This window comes from Erinaceus europaeus, chromosome 23 (assembly GCF_950295315.1).
Source record: "Erinaceus europaeus chromosome 23, mEriEur2.1, whole genome shotgun sequence".
NCBI lineage: Eukaryota > Metazoa > Chordata > Mammalia > Eulipotyphla > Erinaceidae > Erinaceus > Erinaceus europaeus.
This window is the reverse complement of record NC_080184.1, coordinates 7117269-7135545: the sequence shown is the minus strand read 5'-3', so window position 1 is coordinate 7135545 and position 18277 is coordinate 7117269. Positions and strand designations below refer to the sequence as shown.

At 42.7% G+C, this 18277-nt stretch overlaps 2 protein-coding genes across 3 annotated transcripts in view; both read left to right on the top strand.

The window, feature by feature from the left end:
• LOC103127055 (zinc finger protein 709-like) overlaps positions 1–18277 on the top strand; it is a 1044365-nt gene that overhangs the window by 218917 nt on the left and 807171 nt on the right. The gene's annotated exons all lie outside the window — the stretch shown is intronic.
• Positions 1–18277, top strand: part of LOC132535592 (zinc finger protein 709-like) — a 45751-nt gene that overhangs the window by 4772 nt on the left and 22702 nt on the right. The window contains exon 2 of the mRNA XM_060182168.1: positions 3077–3145. The gene's annotated coding sequence lies outside the window, so the exon portion shown is untranslated. The remainder of the gene's footprint in view (positions 1–3076; positions 3146–18277) is intronic.

The window sequence follows — 18277 nt, the reverse complement described above, 5'->3', positions numbered from 1 at the left end:
GGAGCCTAATCAGTGTTTCCTCTTTTTTTTTTATATACTTATTTATTTTTTCATTTTGTTGCCTTTTTTTTGTTGTTGTGGTTATTATTGATGTCGTCCTTGTTAGATAGGACAGAGAGAAATCGAGAGAGGAGGGAAAGACAGAGAGGGGGAGAGAAAGACAGACACCTGCAGACCTGCTTCACCACATGCAAAGCTCCCCTGCAGGTGGTGAGCCAGGGGTTGGAACTGGAGTCCTTAAGCCAGTCCTTGCACTTTGTGCCACGTGCACTTAACCCGCTGTGCTACCACCTGACTCCTTCAACTATCTACTTTTAAGATTTTTCCAACTGGAAAATTTTGCTGCTTGGACCAACAATCTCTCCTCCAATGAAAAGCTTTCTGACATCTAGGACAAGGTGTTAATGGCCACTGGCTCCCTGACTGAAGGTGGGGTTGTCCTGACTGGAGGCATGGTTGTCCTAACTGGAGGCGGGGTCACGGCTTATCTGGACATCGGTTACGCCAATACCCTTGACGACCGCACTGAAAGCAGGCCCCTTTTTGATAATGTGGGGTAACTGCATAAGCCTGTGTCATAATGGGTGTCCCATAAGAGCCTGATCTAAGTTCTTGTGTCGCTAAAATCCAACTATCTGCATGTTGGTGTTTAAGACTGAGGCATGCCTGACGAAATTCTGGAATCATGCCATCCCAGACAATAGAACACAGGAGGAGAGAACGGACTTCAGGATTATAAATCTTTCTCTCTAAGATTGACCGAACCCTGGCAATGAAGTTAGCTAGGGATTCATCAGTTCCTTGGCGAAGGGAGTTAATGGGGACTGAGGCCTCTCCTGTGGATGGGGTTAACCTCTCCCATGCTTGTGTTGCGTAGATGTGTACCTGTTCAAAATAACCGGTTGGAAATTTGGCTTCTGCCTACTGAATTCCAGTTTCAAACTCTCCCACTCCAAACAGTGCATTAAAATTCCATTCTAGCTGTCTGTGACTATTTTTCTGGGATTGTTTTGAGCATTCATCACAAAAGCATGCCTCCCACTGCAGGTAGAGGGGGGTCTGGGAGCGCAGCAAGAACTAAATCCCTCCAGTCTTGGGGGGGTATTAAGGTGCTGGGAAAAGCCTCGTAAAATGGACTTAGTCCATGGGGCATGAATTCCGTCCTCCTTCACTGCCTGTCTGAGGTCTCTGAGTTTTTGAGAGGAGTATGGATGCCACACCTGAGGGTTTTGTTTATTGGGGGCCACATTTACCGGGAAGGTGTGGACTTGGTTTGATGACGAGGTATCAGTGGGGGAAGGAGTCACGGAAGTGGAAGCCACTGGAGTAGTGGCTGCTGGAGAAACCGAACATGTGTCTGCTGAAACAGAAACAGAAACAGAACTCTCGGGGCAAACTGCAGAAGGCTTAGTGTGTTGAAGTGCTGAGAGCATATCCTTTAACTCTTGTATCTCTGCCTCAATGTCTCTTAACCTTTTGGCAGGGTGCCTTATACATATCCCAAAAGTTGCAAACATAGCCAAGAGAACCCACAGTGCAGCTCCAATTAAAGTGTCTCCGAGATAGAGAGCCTGTCCCATGAGAAAAGAATAGAGTGTCTGGGACGCGTCCTCATAAAACAGAAGGAAACCAATAGTGGCCGCAGTCAGGCAGCTGTTACTTACCTGTGTCTGGGCAGCGGGAGGGTCGGGTGGGGTATCGTATCTCCTCAGGCTGCAGCGGGGACCCTGTCTCTTCAGGTGGCTGCACGAACAGTCACCCACAAAGTTCAAGGACCAGCGCAATGATCCGGGTTTAACAACCCCTCTCCACCTGTGTGTGGGGGTCACTTCACAAGTGGTGAAATAGGTCTGCAGGTGTCTCTCTTTCCCTCTCTGTCTTCCCATCACTTGGTTTCTCTCTGTCCTATCCAACAATAACAACAATGATAAACAACAGGGTCAAAAAAAAAAAGTGAAAAATTGCCTCCAGGAGCACTGGATTTGTAGTGCAGCCACTGAGCCCCACCAGTAGCCCTGGAGGAAAAAATAGAAATTAAAAATTTAAAAAAAAATCCAAGAGCATTTTGTGGTGCTTAGCAACTAGCAGGCACTTGAATCTTTGTTGAATAAGTAGATTCTATCTAAAAGCCATTCAAAATTTTCTGGTTTTGATTGGCTGTTGATTTGGAGGCATGTTTTTTGTTTGGTGGCTCTGAGGAAGGGAGGTCTGTGTAGCAAGCACTTCATCCAATTATGTTTTTTTTTAAAGATTTTATTTATTTATTAATGAGAAAGATAGGAGGGGAGAGAGAGAGAAAGAACCAGACATCACTCTGGTACATGTGCTGATGGGGATTGACTCGGGACCTCATGCTTGACAGTCTAGTGCCTTAGACACTGCGCCACCTCCTGGACCACTATGTTTTGTTTTTTTTATATAAAATTTAAAAAAATTAATATTTATTTATTCCCTTTTGTTGCCCTTGTTTTTTTATTCTTGTAATTATTATTGTTATTGATGTTGTTGGATAGGACAGAGAGAAATGGACAGAGAAGGGGAAGCCAGAGGGGGGAGAGACCTGCTTCACCGCCTGTGAGGCGACTCCCCTGCAGGTGGGGAGCCTGGGGCTCAATCCAGGATCCTTACTTTGTTCCTTGCACTTTGTGCCACCTGTGCTTAACCCGGTGCGCTACCGCTCAACTCCCTATATAAAATAAAAATATATATATTTATTTATTCTCTTTTGTTGTCCTTACTGTTTTATTGTTGTAGTTATTGTTGTCCTCGTTGTTGGATAGGACAGAGAGAAATGGTGAGAGGAGGGGAAGACAGACACCTGCAGACCTGCTTCACCACTGGTGAAGCAACTCCTCTGCAGGTGGGGAGCCAGCAGCTCCAACTGGGATCCATATACCAGTCCTTGAGCTTTGCCCCTGCGCTTAACCTGCTGCACTACTACCTGACTGTCCATCCAATTATATTTTAAGATATTGAAATGTTCAGCTCTCTGTCCAGTCTGGGCTGCTTATAGTGAAAGGAGGAAGTCCCACTAGTATTTTTGCTCCTGAGATCATTACTTTATTTCTTGGTGTAGCTCTCACCTTCCTGTGATTTGGATTTTGGAGAAGAATCTTCAGTGAAGCCAAAGCGTGGACAGCCCATGGTGAGTGTGGGTTATTTGGGGCCAAGATTGGAAGAGTTGTGCTTCAGACCTGCTAGAAGGCTGTGGGAAGCAGCCACGTGGCCAGGGCGTCCCCTCCCCTGTCGCCACCGTCTCCACATTGCACCTGGGCTGGACCCCTCTTGGCCAAGCGTAGGAGTGGGTGTCTTGAATTACCTGGCCTTCTAACTTTTGCAGTGGGTTCAAGGCATGGTGAAGTGGAATTCCAAAAGGGGAGTAACTTCAGCCATTGTCTTCAGGTGTAGACATTCTTTTTTTTTTCTTTTTTCCTCCTGGGTTATTGCTGGGGCTCAGTGCCTGCTCTATAAATCCACTGTTCCTGGAGGCTATTTTTCGCATTTTGTTGCCCTTGTTGTCGTTACTGTTATGGTTGCCATTGTTGTTGTTAGATAGGACAGAGAGAAATGGAGAGAGGAGGGGAAGACAGAGAGGGGGAGACAAAGACACCTGCAGACCTCTTCAGCGCCTGTGAAGTGACTCCCCATCCCTGTAGGTGGGGAGCTGGGGGCTCGAACTGGGATCCTTACCCAGGTTCTTGTGCTTTGCGTCGTGCACTTAATCGGCTCCACTACCCCCCCCTCATTTTTTTTCTAGAGGACTTGGGGGCCTCAGGCATTAGAGTCTTTTTGCATGATTGCATAATGTATGATCTACCCTCCAACCTCAACTGCATTTTATAGTGTTATGCCCCTGCTGACTGAGACTGACACAGATAACTGGTGAAGATGTTTTATTCAGATTAACACACAAGACACACATACAGGGGAACACAGCGCTGTGGGTTCACGAGCTGGGACAGATCCCTAGCTAGGAGCCCTAACCAACTCTGAGCCCCCTCACCCCATTTATATTCTCCAGGGGTGGGGGTTAAGCAAGCAGGATGTCTCAAGGGAAAACAGATGCGCATTACATTCTAATCTTTGCCTTGAGCAAAGAGTACATTCTACCCTAATCTTTTTTTAAATATTTATTTATTCATTTTCCCTTTTGTTGCTCTTATTTTTTTATTGTTGTTGTAGTTATTGATGTCATTGTTGGATAGGACAGAGAGAAATGGAGGAGGCAAAGACAGCAGAATGAATGGGAACATTAAAATTTAAAATGTCACATTAACATTAATTTGCATCATCATCACTCTTGCTGGCTAGTTATTTAAAAAGCCAGTGGACCTCGGGTGTTCCTAGGAGAGAGGTTAGCTTCTTTCCTATCTTTTACTTTCTTTTACTTGAAAAAAAACAAGTCCCTAAGATGGAGGAACTCTCAATATGGGGAGCTCTTGCTCTCAGTAGCATTAGCATTCAGCTGGAAAGAGAAATGAATGCTAGGACAGGATGCAGGCAGCTTTGCATAGCTGGCCTTTCTTGCAGGCTACCTACAGGGTGCAGGGGGAGTGGTTGATAATGACCTTCTTCCAGAGGAGTATTTCCCTAAGCGGCACCCTTCTTCTTCTTCTTCTAGCGTTTGCCCTTCTTCCGTAGCCAGTCAACAGCGTCAGGTTGAGCCTGATGTAAAGTTTCGAGACCTCCTTTGAATCTGGAGAGGTGGCAGTCATTGACTATGTGGGTCATAGTCTGTCTGTAGCGGCACCCTAATATGCTTCCATACTTGACTGAGAGTCTTGTGATCTAAACTCATGTTCTTAACCCAGGCTGAAGGAGCAAGGAAGTACTTGCTGACCCCGGGGCAAGATAGATGGAGAATTCAGCCAGCCTGTGTGCACTCTGCAGCCTCCAGCTACCATTCATTTGTAGTTCAGAGTTGGGCAAGCCAATCTATTTTAATTTATAAAGCTTTCCTTCTGCAGGTGAGGACGGGGGCTTGAACCTGGGTCCTTAAGTGCTGTAACATGTGTGCCCAACCAGGTCTGCCACCACCCAGCCCCCTGCTCAAGCTTCTTTATATAAATCACTTTACTTCATTTTTCTAAAGGAATAAATTTGATTTTTTTTAATTTGGCACAACTATGTGATCCTATTTCGACAGTGCTACAGTACACTTTAAGTTGTATGTGAGGCAGTAATAAAATTCCCCATGTGTATAATATTCTAGTTGGTCTTTTTGTCTAAGTAATGAAATTAGACTTTTTTCCCCCTTTTGTTGCTCTTGTTATTTTTTATTGTTGTAGTTACTGATGTCATCATTGTTAGATAGGACAGAAAGAAATGGAGAGAGAAGGGGAAGGCAGAGAGGAGGAGAGAAAGAGACACCTGCAGACCAGCTTTACTGCTTGCAAGCTACACTCTTGCAGGTGGGGAGCCGGGGCTCCAACCCAGATCCTTAGGCCAGTCCTTGTGCTTTGCACCACGTGTGCTTAACCCGCTGCGCTATCATCCCACTTCCGAAAGTAGACTTTTTAAAAAATATTTATTTATGTATTCCCTTTTGTTGCCCTTACGGTTTTGTTGTAGTTATTATTTTTGTTGTTGATGTCATCATTGTTGGATAGGACAGAGAGAAATGGAGAGAGGAGGGGAAGACACCTGCAGACCTGCTTCACCACCTGTGAAGAGACTCACTCCCCTGCAGGTGGGGAGCCAGAGGTTCAAGCTGGGCAGGGTTTTTTGTTCTTTGATTTTTTTTTTTTTTGCCTCCAGGGTTATCGCCGGGACTCATGCTTGCAGTACAAATCCATTGCTCCTGGAGGCTATTTTCTTCCCTTTGTTGCCTTTGTTGCTTATGGTTGTTATTCTTATTGCTGTCCTTGTTCTTGGATAAGACATAGAGAAACTGAAACAGATGGGGAGCATAGAGAGGAGAAAGATAAATACCTGCAGACCTGCTTCACAGCCTGACTCCCGTGATTTCTTTCTTTTTATTTTCCCCCTTTTGTTGCCTGTTAGCGAGCATAAATCAAACCACCATCCACTGCAAGGAAGCAAAGATGTTTATTGACGAATTGCAATCTGGGCCGAGATGGTGACTGCTATTAGTCTACCAAGCTCGACCCCGAACAGGGCTCAAGCCACACAATTTATAGGAATTCAGACTACACTCAGGGAGGGGGAACACATCACTTTATCAACCTACATCCAATAACAGGCTATAGCAAACACAAAATCCAATCATTTCAAACTTAGCAAAAAGCGGGGTCCATACAAAGCAAAGCACGGGCTAATTTCTTTTCTTCTTTTTTTTTAATATTTTATTTTATTTATTTATTCCCTTTTGTTGCCCTTGTTGTTTTATTGTTGTAGTTATTATTGTTGTTGTCGTCGTTGTTGGATAGGACAGAGAGAAACGGAGAGAGGAGGGGAAGACAGAGAGGGGGGAGAGAAAGATAGACACCTGCAGACCTGCTTCACCACCTGTGAAGCCACTCCCCTGCAGGTGGGGAGCTGGGGCTCGAACCAGAATCCTTATGCCGGTCCTTGCGCTTTTCACCACGTGCGCTTAACCCGCTTTGCTACCACCGGACTCCCACATTGTCACTATTCTTGTTTGTCAAGAGACTGGATGGTAATAAACACTTGAAGTACTGCTCCTCCACTTGTTAAGCTTCATTCTGCAGGTCAGGAGTTAGGAAATGTGAACCTCAGACCTTGCACATGATAATATGTGTCCTTATTGGACATGCCATCATGCAGGTGCTGTAAAAAAAAAAAGGGTGGGGGAGGGTAGATAGCATAATGGTTATGCAAACAGACTCTCATGCCTGAGGCCCCAAAGTCCCGGAAGCCCTAGCTGAGCAATATTCTGTAAAGAAAAAAAAAAAGGGCAGAGAGCAACTAACCTGGAGACCCAGTTTCAAGCTCCCAACGCCAGATGAGGACATAAAAAGGGAAAACTTTATGTGTGTTAATCTGGTGTTCTTCCTCGTTTTCTCATTCTACATAAAGAAAAGAAACAAGTGAGTGGGGAGTCAGGCTGTAGCTCAGTGGGTTAAGTGCAGATGGCACAAAGCACAAGGACCATCATAAGGATCTTGGTTCCATCCCCACTTACAGGGGAGTCACTTCACAAGCAGTGAAGCAGGTCTGCAGGTGTCTGTCTTTCTCTCCCCCTCTGTGTCTTCCCCCTCCTCTCTCCATTTTTCTCTTTCCTATCCAACAACAACGACAGCAATAATAACTACAACAATAAGACAAGGGCAACAAAAGGGAATAAATAAATAAATAAATAAAAAAGAAACAAGGGAGTGGAACAGTAGTGCAGTGGGTTAAGCGCAGGTGGTAGGAAGCGCAAGGACTGGTGTAAGGATCCTGGTTAGAGCCCTGGGCTCCCCATCTGCAGAAGAGTCACTTCACAGGCATTGAACCAGGTCTGCAGGTGTCTATCATTCTCTCCCCCTCTCTGTCTTCTGCTCCCCTCCCCATTTCTCTCTGTCCTATCTAACAACGACATCAATAATGACTACAACAACAGTAAAAAATAAGGGCAACAAAAGGGAAAGTAAATAAATATATATAAAAAATTAAAAAATAATAACTACAACAAAAAACAACAAGGGCAACAAAAAGGAAAATAAATATATAAAAAGTTCCAAAAAAAAAAAAACCAAGAACAAACAGTTCATCAGAAGAGGTGGAATTGTATGGACATAAAGTTCATTAGGACACAGTTTTATCTTCTATAATACAACTTATCTTTCTCTCTACCCAGACCTGTGTGGAAAGAAAAATTCTTATCTTGGCTAATAGAATGAAACCATTGAAAAAAATGTCTTTTTTTTTGCCTCCAGAGTTATTGCTAGGACTCAGTGCCTACACTATGAATCCACTGCTCCTGGAGGCCATTTTTCCCCATTTTGTTGCCCTTGTTGTTATTGTTATTGTTGCCATTGTTGCTGTTGGATAGGACAGAGAGAAATCAAGAGAGGGGGAGAGAAAGACAGACCTTTATTAGGATTGACAAGTCTCTTGGATAAGAAGAGTACAATTTCACACAATTCCCACCACCAGAGTTCTGCATCCCATTCCCTCCATTTGAAGCTTTTGTGTTCTTTTTTTTTTCCTTTTTTTTAAGAAAGGATAAATTAACAAAACCATAGGGTAGGAGGGGTACAACTCCTCACAATTCCCACCACCCAATCTCCATATCCCATCCCCTCCCCTGATAGCTTTCCCATTCTCTATCCCTCTGGGAACATGGACCTCAGGGTCGTGTGTTGCAGAAGGTAGAAGGTCTGGCTTCTGTAATTGCTTCCCCACTAAACGTGGGCGTTGACTGGTCAGTCCATACTCCCTAGTAGGGTGGGTCTCTGGGGAAGCAGAGCTCCAGGACACATTGGTGGGGTCTTCAGTCCAGGGAAGCCTGGCCGGCATCCTGATGACATCTGGAACCTGGTGACTGAAAAGAGAGTTAACATACAAAGCTTTTGTGTTCTTTATGCATGTTGGAGTATGGACCCGGGATCATATGGAGTGCAGAAGGTGGAGGGTCTGGCTGGCTTCTGTAATTGCTTCAGTGCTGGACATGGGCATTGACAGGTTGATCCATACTCCCAGACTGTTTCTTTTCTTTTTTTTTTTTTGTTGCAATTCTCATTCTCTGTGATTCCAGATACTACTGTAGTCTGCACCCTATTACTTTAAAGATGTTAATATGGATTTTGATAAGGGGTTGCTTTGAATCTATATAGTGCATTGTATAAAATGGTCATTTAAGGTGGGGGTAGATAGGATAATGGCTATGCAAATAGTCATGCCTGAGGCTCCAAAGTCCCAGGTTCAGTCCCCCTGCACCTCTATAAGCTAGAGATGACCAGTGCTCTGGTTAAAAAAAATAATAATAATGGTCATTTAGTGGTGACGATTATTCCAGTCTATGAGCCTCCGATATCATTTCTTTTTTTATGTCTTATATTCCATTTATTTATTATTACTATTATTATTATTTTCCAGAGCAGAGATCAACTCTGGTAACTGCACCTATATCTTTGGAGCCTCAGGCATAATAGTCTTTTTGAATAACCACTATGCTTTCACTCTTTAGCATGTTTAATTTCTATTCAGAGTTATTTATAGTTTTTATTTATTTATTTTTATTTTGTTTTCTTTTTCTAGACCAGAACACTGCTCAGTTCTGGTTTGTGGTGGTGCTGGGTTTTGAACCTGGGACCTTAGAGCCTGAGGCTTGAAAGGCTTTTGCATAACCATCATGTTGTCTCCCCAGGCCTATAGTTTTTGTTTTTTTTAAATTTTATTTATTCCCTTTTGTTGCCCTTGTTGTTTTATTGTTGTAGTTATTATTGTTGTTGTCGTTGTTGGATAGGACAGAGAGAAATGGAGAGAGGGAGAGGAAGACAGAGAGGAAGAGAGAAAGATAGACACCTGCAGACCTGCTTCACAGCCTGTGAAGCGACTCCCCTGCAGGTGGGGAGCCAGGGTTAGAACCGGATCCTTATGCCGGTCCTTGTGCTTTGCGCCACCTGCGCTTAACCCGCTGCGCTACAGCCTGACTCCCAGGCCTATAGTTTTTAAAGATTGCATCTTGGGGCTGGGGTAGATAGCATAATGGTTATGCAAACAGACTCTAATGCCTGAGGCTCAGTCAAGTCCCAGGTTCTATCCCCCCCTGCACCACCATAAGCCAGAGCTGCTGTTCTGGTTAACAAAATAAGATAAAAATAATAATAAGATTACATCTTGGAAGAACTTCTTTGTATGCCTATGATTCAAATGTGTGGTAATAGACATAAATAGTGATTTGTTGGTATGGAGAAGAAAAATTAATTTTATAATTAATTTTTGAGATTGGTCATTTTTGTTGTTGTTGAGATATCTATTACTTATGCCAGTGGTATCAGTAATTTCTGTGTATAATTCTTTGTTCTCTTCTCATTTTTTAAACTTTATTTATTTGTTATTGGATAGAGACAGAGAGAAATTGAGAGAGAAGGGGGCGATAGAGAGGAAGAGAGACACCTGCAGACCTGCTTTACAGCCTGTGAAGGGACTCCCCTGCAGGTGGGGAGCCTGGGGATTGAAATGGGGTCCTTACGGTCCTTGAGCTTTGAGCCACGTGGGCTTAACCCGCTGCGCTACCGCCCGACTCCCTCACTCTCATTTTTCTGTCAGCAGTACTTACAACAGGAGTTTAGGATCTGAAGGTTGAAAATTTCCTCTGTGTGGCTAAATAACTTTTTTCAGTCTCATAATTTATTACACAAAGTATCGTATAATGGATTACTTATTAGCTTCTCCTTCCTTTTTCTATTTTTTATTATTATCTTTATTTATTTATTGGATAAAGACAGACAAATTGAGAGGGAAGGGGGGTGGTGAAGAGGATGAGAGACAGTGAGACACCTACTTTACCACAGTGAGACACCTGCTTGACCACTTTGAAGCTTTCCGCATGCATGTGGGGACCAGGCATTTGAACCCAAGTCCTTGCACATTGTAATGTGTGCGCTCAGCCAGGTTCACCACCACCCAGCCCCTTATTTATTTATTTTCCCTTTTGTTTCCCTTGTTGTAGTTATGATGGTTGTTATTATTGTTGTCATCGTTGTTAGGAGAAAGGAGGGGAAGGCAGAGAGGGAGAAAGATAGACACTTGCAGACCTGCTTCAGTGCTTGTGAAGCCACTCCCCTGCAGTTGAGGAGCCAGGGGCTCGAACCGGGATTCTTACAGTGGGCCTTGCGCTTTGCGCCAAGTGCGCTTAACCCACTGCACTACAGCCCGATTCCCTAAATATTTTATATGATGCTTCCTGTCCTTTCGATTAAATAATGGAGAGAACAAACACAATGGCTTGCCTAATATTGTTATTGTCATGCTTCTACACCAGCTATCTCATAATTTTATGATATATATATGCATATATAATCACTAAATAAAGAATTAAAGAAATAAATAAAAAAAACTTTGCGTATCATCCAATATTCCTTTTGGGCATAGGGTGGGACCTGGGCTATCAGTGAGCTGGGTAAGATTGCAAGTTTATGTCCCATGGAGATACCCCCATCAGTGCTATATGTAACGGGATAAAATTAGGAAGTCAAAAGTAGGGCTCTGAAACAGGATTACTCTGAGTTCTGAAAAATTTATCCATCAAGAATTTAGGAGATGTTGTCTGGAGGTTGACACAGTGGATAAAGCAGTGGACTCTCAGGCAGAAGGTCCCGAGTTTGATTCCCAGCAGCACATGTGCCAGAGTGATGTCTGGATATCTGGTTCTTATGTTTCTCCTATCTTCATTAATAAATAAAATATTTTTAAAAAGAATTAAATTAGTGGTCCAGGAGTTGGCACAGTGATAAAGCTTTGGACTCTCAAGCATGAGGTCCTGAGTTCGATCCCCGGCAGCACATGTGCCAGAGTGATGTCTGGTTCTTTCTCTCTCCTCCTTTCTCATAAATAAAATCTTTTAAAAAAATAAAAAAGAATTAAATTACACTACATATTTCAAGATGTGAGAAGTATATGTAGCTTAAAATTTTGCTAAGTTTTTTTTTTTCAACTTCTCACTGAAGGCGTTGTCTTGTTCTTTTCAAATTGAAGTTGAAATTAATGAGGCTTTAGTCCATTTTATTACAAGTGTGTTGTCTCCCTAGTTCTACATTTTATTTAAAATATGTAGATTTCCTTAGTCTTAGGTACTACTGTAAGTAGTACCTGGAAATGAAGATCAGATTCTGATCAGAAACAATGAGGCATCTGCAGTACTGTTTCACTGTTCTCAAAACATTAACGTGCTGCACTACTGTCCGACCCCCTATTGTATTGTTTTTTACCAGAGAACTGCTCAGCTGTGGCTTATGGTAGTGTTAAAGATTGAACCTAGGAACTAATGTAAAACATTAAAGACATTTTGAGTAGCCATTGTGTTGTCTCCCTAGTTCTACATTTTATTTAAAAATATAGATTTCCTTAGTCTTAGGTACTACTATAAGTAGTACCTGGAAATGAAGATCAGATTCTGATCAGAAACAATGAGGCATCTGCAACACTGTTTCACCGTTCTCAAAACTTTCCTTCTGCAGGTGGTTACCAGGGGCTTGAACTTGAGTCCTTATGCATTGTAACATGTATGCTCATCCAGGTATATCCAACCCCTGATTTAAAAAAAATTATTTATTCCTTTTTGCTGCCTCTGTTGTTTTTTATTGTTGTAGTTATTATTGTTGTCATTGTTGGCTAGGATAGAGAGAGGTGAAGAGAGGAGGGGAAGACAGAGAAGTAGAGGGAAAGACACCTACGGACCTGTTTCACCGCTTGTGAAGCAACTCTCCTGCAGGTGGGGAGCCAGAGGCTACAACCAGGATCCTCATGCTGGTCCTTCCACTTTGTGCCACCTGTTATTAATCCCTGGCGCTACTGCCAGACTCCCAATTTTTTTTTTTTAAATTGTGTTAACTGGAAGAAAGTGCTGAGACAGAATGTTTTGTATCAAGACTAGTGGTGGCATATCTGGTTGAGTGCAGATCTGCAAGGAACCAGGTTTGAGACCCTAGTCTCCACGTACAAGGGGAAAACTTTTGTGAGCGGTGTGGCAGTGTTGCAGGTATGTCTGTCCCTCTCGCTCTCTGTCAACCTCTTCCCTTTCTGATTGAACAGCTCCTGCCATACTACCAGACCATGCTTGTTTGGATATTGTTCTGACTCCGGTTCATATGTCCAGGACTGAGGCCCTAAAGCAGTTGTGCAGTCTGAACCCTTATGAGTGGAGGAATAGCTCCATCTGTTTGTAGTCTAGCATTTGGCCAGTGCTCTGTCCAATCTGGGCTGCTTATGGGCAGTGCTTGCAACTGAAGAAAGTCACTGTAGAAAGTAAATACTGGTGGTCTGGCAGGTGACGCAGTGGATAGCGTTGTACTCTTGAGCCTGAGTTCCTGAGTTTGATTCCTGGCAGCACATGTGCCAGAATGATGACTGGTTCTTTCTGTCTCTCCTCCTGTCTTTCTGATTAATAAATAAATAAAATATTTTTTAAAAAAGAAAGTAAGTTAGTAAATACTGCTTCTCACATGCTCACAGAGTTCTGGCTTCCTCCTCTTGGTTGCTCATGTCTCCTGCTAATTCACCTCTTGGGGAGGACACTTCAGTGACTCTAGAGTCTGAATGTAATCAGGAGGCTGGTGAGTGCCAGCCTCCAGAGCCTCGGTTGGAGAAGTTGCTTCAGACAAGTTCAGATGCTTTCTTGTTTCTAACCAAATGATGCAACCTGGGCCTCATGGATCCCTGTGACTTGTCTCGACTCCTTTTGAGGGTTCTTAATCCAGTGTGTCTCTGTTTTATGTTTGTTGTTTATTTATTTGTCTATTATTGTATAGATACTGCCAGAAATTGAGAGGTAAGGAGGTGATAGAGAGAGATAAGAGAGACACTAGCAGGGGACAGATGGTGGTGCACCTGGTTGAGTGCACATGTTACAGTGTGCAACGACCTGGGTTGGAGCCCCTGTCCCCACCTGCAGAGGGAAAGCTTCACGAGTGGGGAAACAGAGCTGCAGGTGTTTCTGTCAGGCTCTGTCTCTCTCCCTCTCTATCTCCCCCTTCTTTCTCAATTTCTGGCTGTCTATAACCAATAAATAAGTAAATAAAGGTAATTAAAAAATTTTACCCCACATCTATGGACATCTAATCTTTGACAAAGGGGCTCAGACTATTAAATGGGGAAAGCAGAGTCTCTTCAACAAATGGTGTTAGAAAGAATGGGTTGAAACATGCAGAAGAATGAAACTGAACCACTGTATTTCACCAAATACAAAAGTCAATTCCAAGTGGATCAAGGACTTGGATGTTAGACCAGAAACTATCAGATACTTAGAGGAAAATATTGGCAGAACTCTTTTCCACATAAATTTTAAAGACATCTTCAATGAAACGAATCCAGTTACAAACAAGACGTAAGGCAAGTATAAACCTATGGGACGACATCAAATTAAAAAGCTTCTTCACAGCAAAAGAAACCACTACCCAAACCAAGAGACCCCTCACATAATGGCAGAAGATCTTCACATGCCATGCATCAGACAAGAGTTTAATAACCAAGATATATAAAGAGCTTGCAAAACTCAACAAGACAATAAATAACCCCATCCAAAAGTGGGGGGAGGACATGGACAGAATATTCACCACAGAAGAGATCCAAATGGCCGAGAAACCCATGAAAAAATGCTCCAAGTCTCTGATTGTCAGAGAAGTGCAAATAAAGACAACCATGAGATACCACTTCACTCCTGTGAGAATGTCATACATCAGAAAAGGTAGCACCAGCAAATTCTGGAGAAGGTGTGGGGTCAGAGGAACCCTCCTGCATTGCTGGTGGGAATGTGAATTAGTCCAACCTCTGTGGAGAACAGTCTGGAGAACTCTCAGAAGGCTAGAAATGGACCTACCCTATGATCCTGTAATTCCTCTCCTGGGGATAGATCCTAAGGAACCCAACACACCCATCCAAAAAGATCTGTGTACACATATGTTCTTAGCAACACAATTTGTAATAGCCAAAACCTGGAAGCAACCCAGGTGTCCAACAACAGATGAGTGGCTGAGCAAGTTTTGGTATATATACACAATGGAATACTACTCAGCTTTAAAAAATGTTGACCTCACCATTTTTAGCCGATCTTGGATGGACCTTGAAAATTTAATGTTAAGTGAAATAAGTCAGAAACAGAAGGATGAATATGGGATGATCTCACTCTCAGGCAGAAGTTGAAAAACAAGATTAGAAACGAAAACACAAGTAGAACCTGAAATGGAATTAGCGTATCGCACCAAAGTAAAAGACTCTGGAGTTGGGGTCGGTGGGTGGGGAGAATACAGGTCCAAGAAGGATGACAGAGGACCTAGTGGGGGTTGTATTGTTATATGGGAAACTGGGGAATGTTATGCATGTACAAACTATTGTATTTACTATTGAATGTAAAACATTAATTTCTCTAAAGAAATATAAATAAATAAATAAATAAATAAATAAATAAAAATTTTTAAAGAGAGAGAGATAGACACTAGCAACCACTCACAAAGCATTCTCCCTGCAAGTGGGCCCGGGGGTTCAACCCAGGTCCTTGTGCTTTGTGACATGTGCTCAGTCAAGTGTGCTACCAGCCAGTCCCTATTTTTCTTTATTTTGTTTATTTAATTGAGTTTTATTTTATTTTATGTGACTGAGTTCAATTGAGAGAGGGAAAAAATGGAGAGACACTGTTTCACTTACAGAGGTACTGTTTCACTTCCTGTGAGGATTCCCCTCAGTAGATGGGGACCAGTGTTAAGATAATGTGATGTGAAATGCACAGAGGGAGAGGCTAGATCTATAGCTCCTCTTAGGTTTTTGTTTTTTTAAGGTTTTGTTTGTTTATTTAATTTAGTTATTGTTGTTGTCCTTGTTGGATAGGACAGAGAGAAATGGAGAGAGGAGGGGAATATTTATTTATTCTCTTTTGTTGCCCTTGTTGTTTTATTGTTGTATGTATTGTTGTTATTGATGTCATCGTTGTAGGATAGGACAGAGAGAAATGGAGAGAGGAGGGAAAGTCAGAGAGAGGGAGAGAAAGATGGATACTTGCAGAACTGCTTCACCGCCTGTGAAGGGACTCCCCTGCTGGTGGGGTGCCGGTGGGGTGCCAAGGGCTCGAACCGGGAACTGTTGTGCTTAACACAAGAACCGGGAACTTGTGTGCTTAACACAAGAACCAAGGGCTCGAACCGGGAACTGGTTCTTGTGTGCTTAACCTGCTGGGCTATAGCTGGACTCCCTATATGCTTGAATTTTTGCAAAACTTTTCCAATGTCTGTAGAAAGCTGGTTAAAAATATAGCATGATTCCTTATGAAGTCTCCTCACCCAAGAAGAGCAGGTCCCATAGTTCTGTCACATTCTTAGTGTGTATAATCTTTCTTGCCTGGTCTGGATACTCTCACTCTTCCTGAGACTATTCTAAAGTCACACGCATGAGAGTCAGTGTTCCCTCCCATCTGTGAGTCCCTCTCTGCCATAGAGAATTTGGTGCAGTTTAAGCTGAGGAGCTGAGTCATGTTATGTGCTCACAACTTGGGTTCCTGGTCTGCAGGACTGCCAGAGAGGCACTGTCCCTCCTTAGTTAGGAAGCAGTGGTTATGCCAGAACATGGAGTGAAGGGGCTGGGCTGGGATGGAGATAACGGACTGTTTACACTGATGTGCTTCTCAGGCATCTTTTTGAGGAGAATCAATAGGTCCTTTTCTTTCTATTTTTTTGTCAATGATTTAATATTGACTTAAAAGTTTTTTTGTTTGTTTTCTTTTGCCACCAGTGTTATTGCTGGGGCTAGGTGCCTGCACTACCAATCCACTGCTCCTGGAGGCCATTTTTTCCATTTTTATTGCTCTTGTTGTGTTGCTGTTATTATTGCCATTGCTGCTGTTGTTATTGGATAGGACAGAGAGAAATGGAGAGAGGAGGGCTACCCATTTTTTCCAATACCATTTGTTGAAAAGACTCTGCTTTCCCCATTTAATAGTCTGGACACCTTTGTCAAAGATTAGATGTCCATAGGTGTGGAACTATACCCCCAGCCTTTTTGTTTCTTTCCTTACAAAGGTAGGGTTCAGGAGAGGTGTAGTTCTAGGGCACATTGATGAAGTCATCTATCCAGAGTATTGATGGAATCATAGCATCTGCAACCTGGTGACTGAAAGACAGTTTGACATAAAGCAGAACAGAATGTTTAGTAAACAGGAACCAGAAAGTAAGACTAGAACAGATTAGAATAGGAATTTTAAAGTATAATGAAGCTGTCTAGTCTTCATTTTTTAAATTTATTTATTCCCTTTTGTTGCCCTTGTTGTTTTATTGTTGTAGTTATTATTGTTGTTGTTATTGATGTCATTGTTGGGTAGGACAGAGAGAAATCAAGAAAGGAGGGGAAGACAGAGAGCGAGAGAGAAAGACAGACACCTGCAGACCTGCGTCACCGCTAGTGAAGCCACTCCCCTGCAGGTGGGGAGCCAGGGCCTGGAACCCTGATACTTCCGCTGGTCGCTGCGCTTCGCACCACGTGCACCTAACCGTTGTGTTACGGCCCGACTTCCTGTAGTCTTCTTTAATAAGTATTTTCCAGTGGGCCCATGATTTTAGTAATTTTTGCTTGAGTTTGATAGTAACATGAAGATGGACTAAAAATATTATTTGGGAAGAGGGCATCAAAGTTGAGAAAAGAACTAGGAAACTGGATTAAGGCAGAGAGTAGTTCCCAAACTTCATAGTAATGACCAGTAATGGTGGAGAGATATTAGAGGTCTTGGCCCATCATGTCTATGGGGAATTCCAAGAATTCCCTGACTAATGGTGCTCTCCTTTATCTCCTTTTATTTATTCAATTTTAAGGAGCAAGTATGTTTTTTTCTCTCTCACAAATAGATGCTCTTATTTTTGGATCCAATTCTAGACAATAAGTATTTGCACGTACTTGGAAGTTGTCCTTTAGTGTCAATCATGTGTCTTCTTTTTTTTGTTTGTTTTTAATTTTTTATTTTATTTTATTTTATTTATTTATTCCCTTTTGTTGCCCTTGTTGTTTTATTGCTGTAGTTATTATTGATGTCATTGTTGTTGGATAGGACAGAGAGAAATGGAGAGAGGAGGGGAAGACAGTGAAAGGGAGAGAAAGACAGACACCTGCAGACCTGCTTCACTGCCTGCAGGTGGGGAGCTGGAGGCTCCAACCGGGATCCTGATGGTCCTTGAGTTTAGCACCACCTGCGCTTAACCCGCTGTGCTACAGCCCGACTCCCATTTTTAATTTTTTATAAAATGGAAATACTCACCAGACTATAGGATAAGATGGGTATTCCCACCCCCACAACTCCATATTCAATCCCCTCCCTTGATAGTTTCCCTATGTTTTATCCCTCTGGGAGGATGGACCCAGGATCATTATGGGGTGCAGAAGGTGGAAATTACGGCTTCTGTAATTGCTTCCCCGCTGAACATAGGTGCCTTCCATTTTTTTTAAAGCCACAAACTGACCTCCAATTTAAGTTTGTTTTTTTTTAGATTTTTTTAAAGATTTTATTTATTTATTTATTTATTTATTTATGAGAAAGATAGGAGGAGAGAGAAAGAACCAGACATCACTCTGGCACATGTTCTGCAGGGGATCGAACTCAGGACATCTGTATTACTGTGCCACCTCAAAGACCGCAATTTAAGTCATTTTTAAAAGTTTTTCCTTTTTTTTTTTT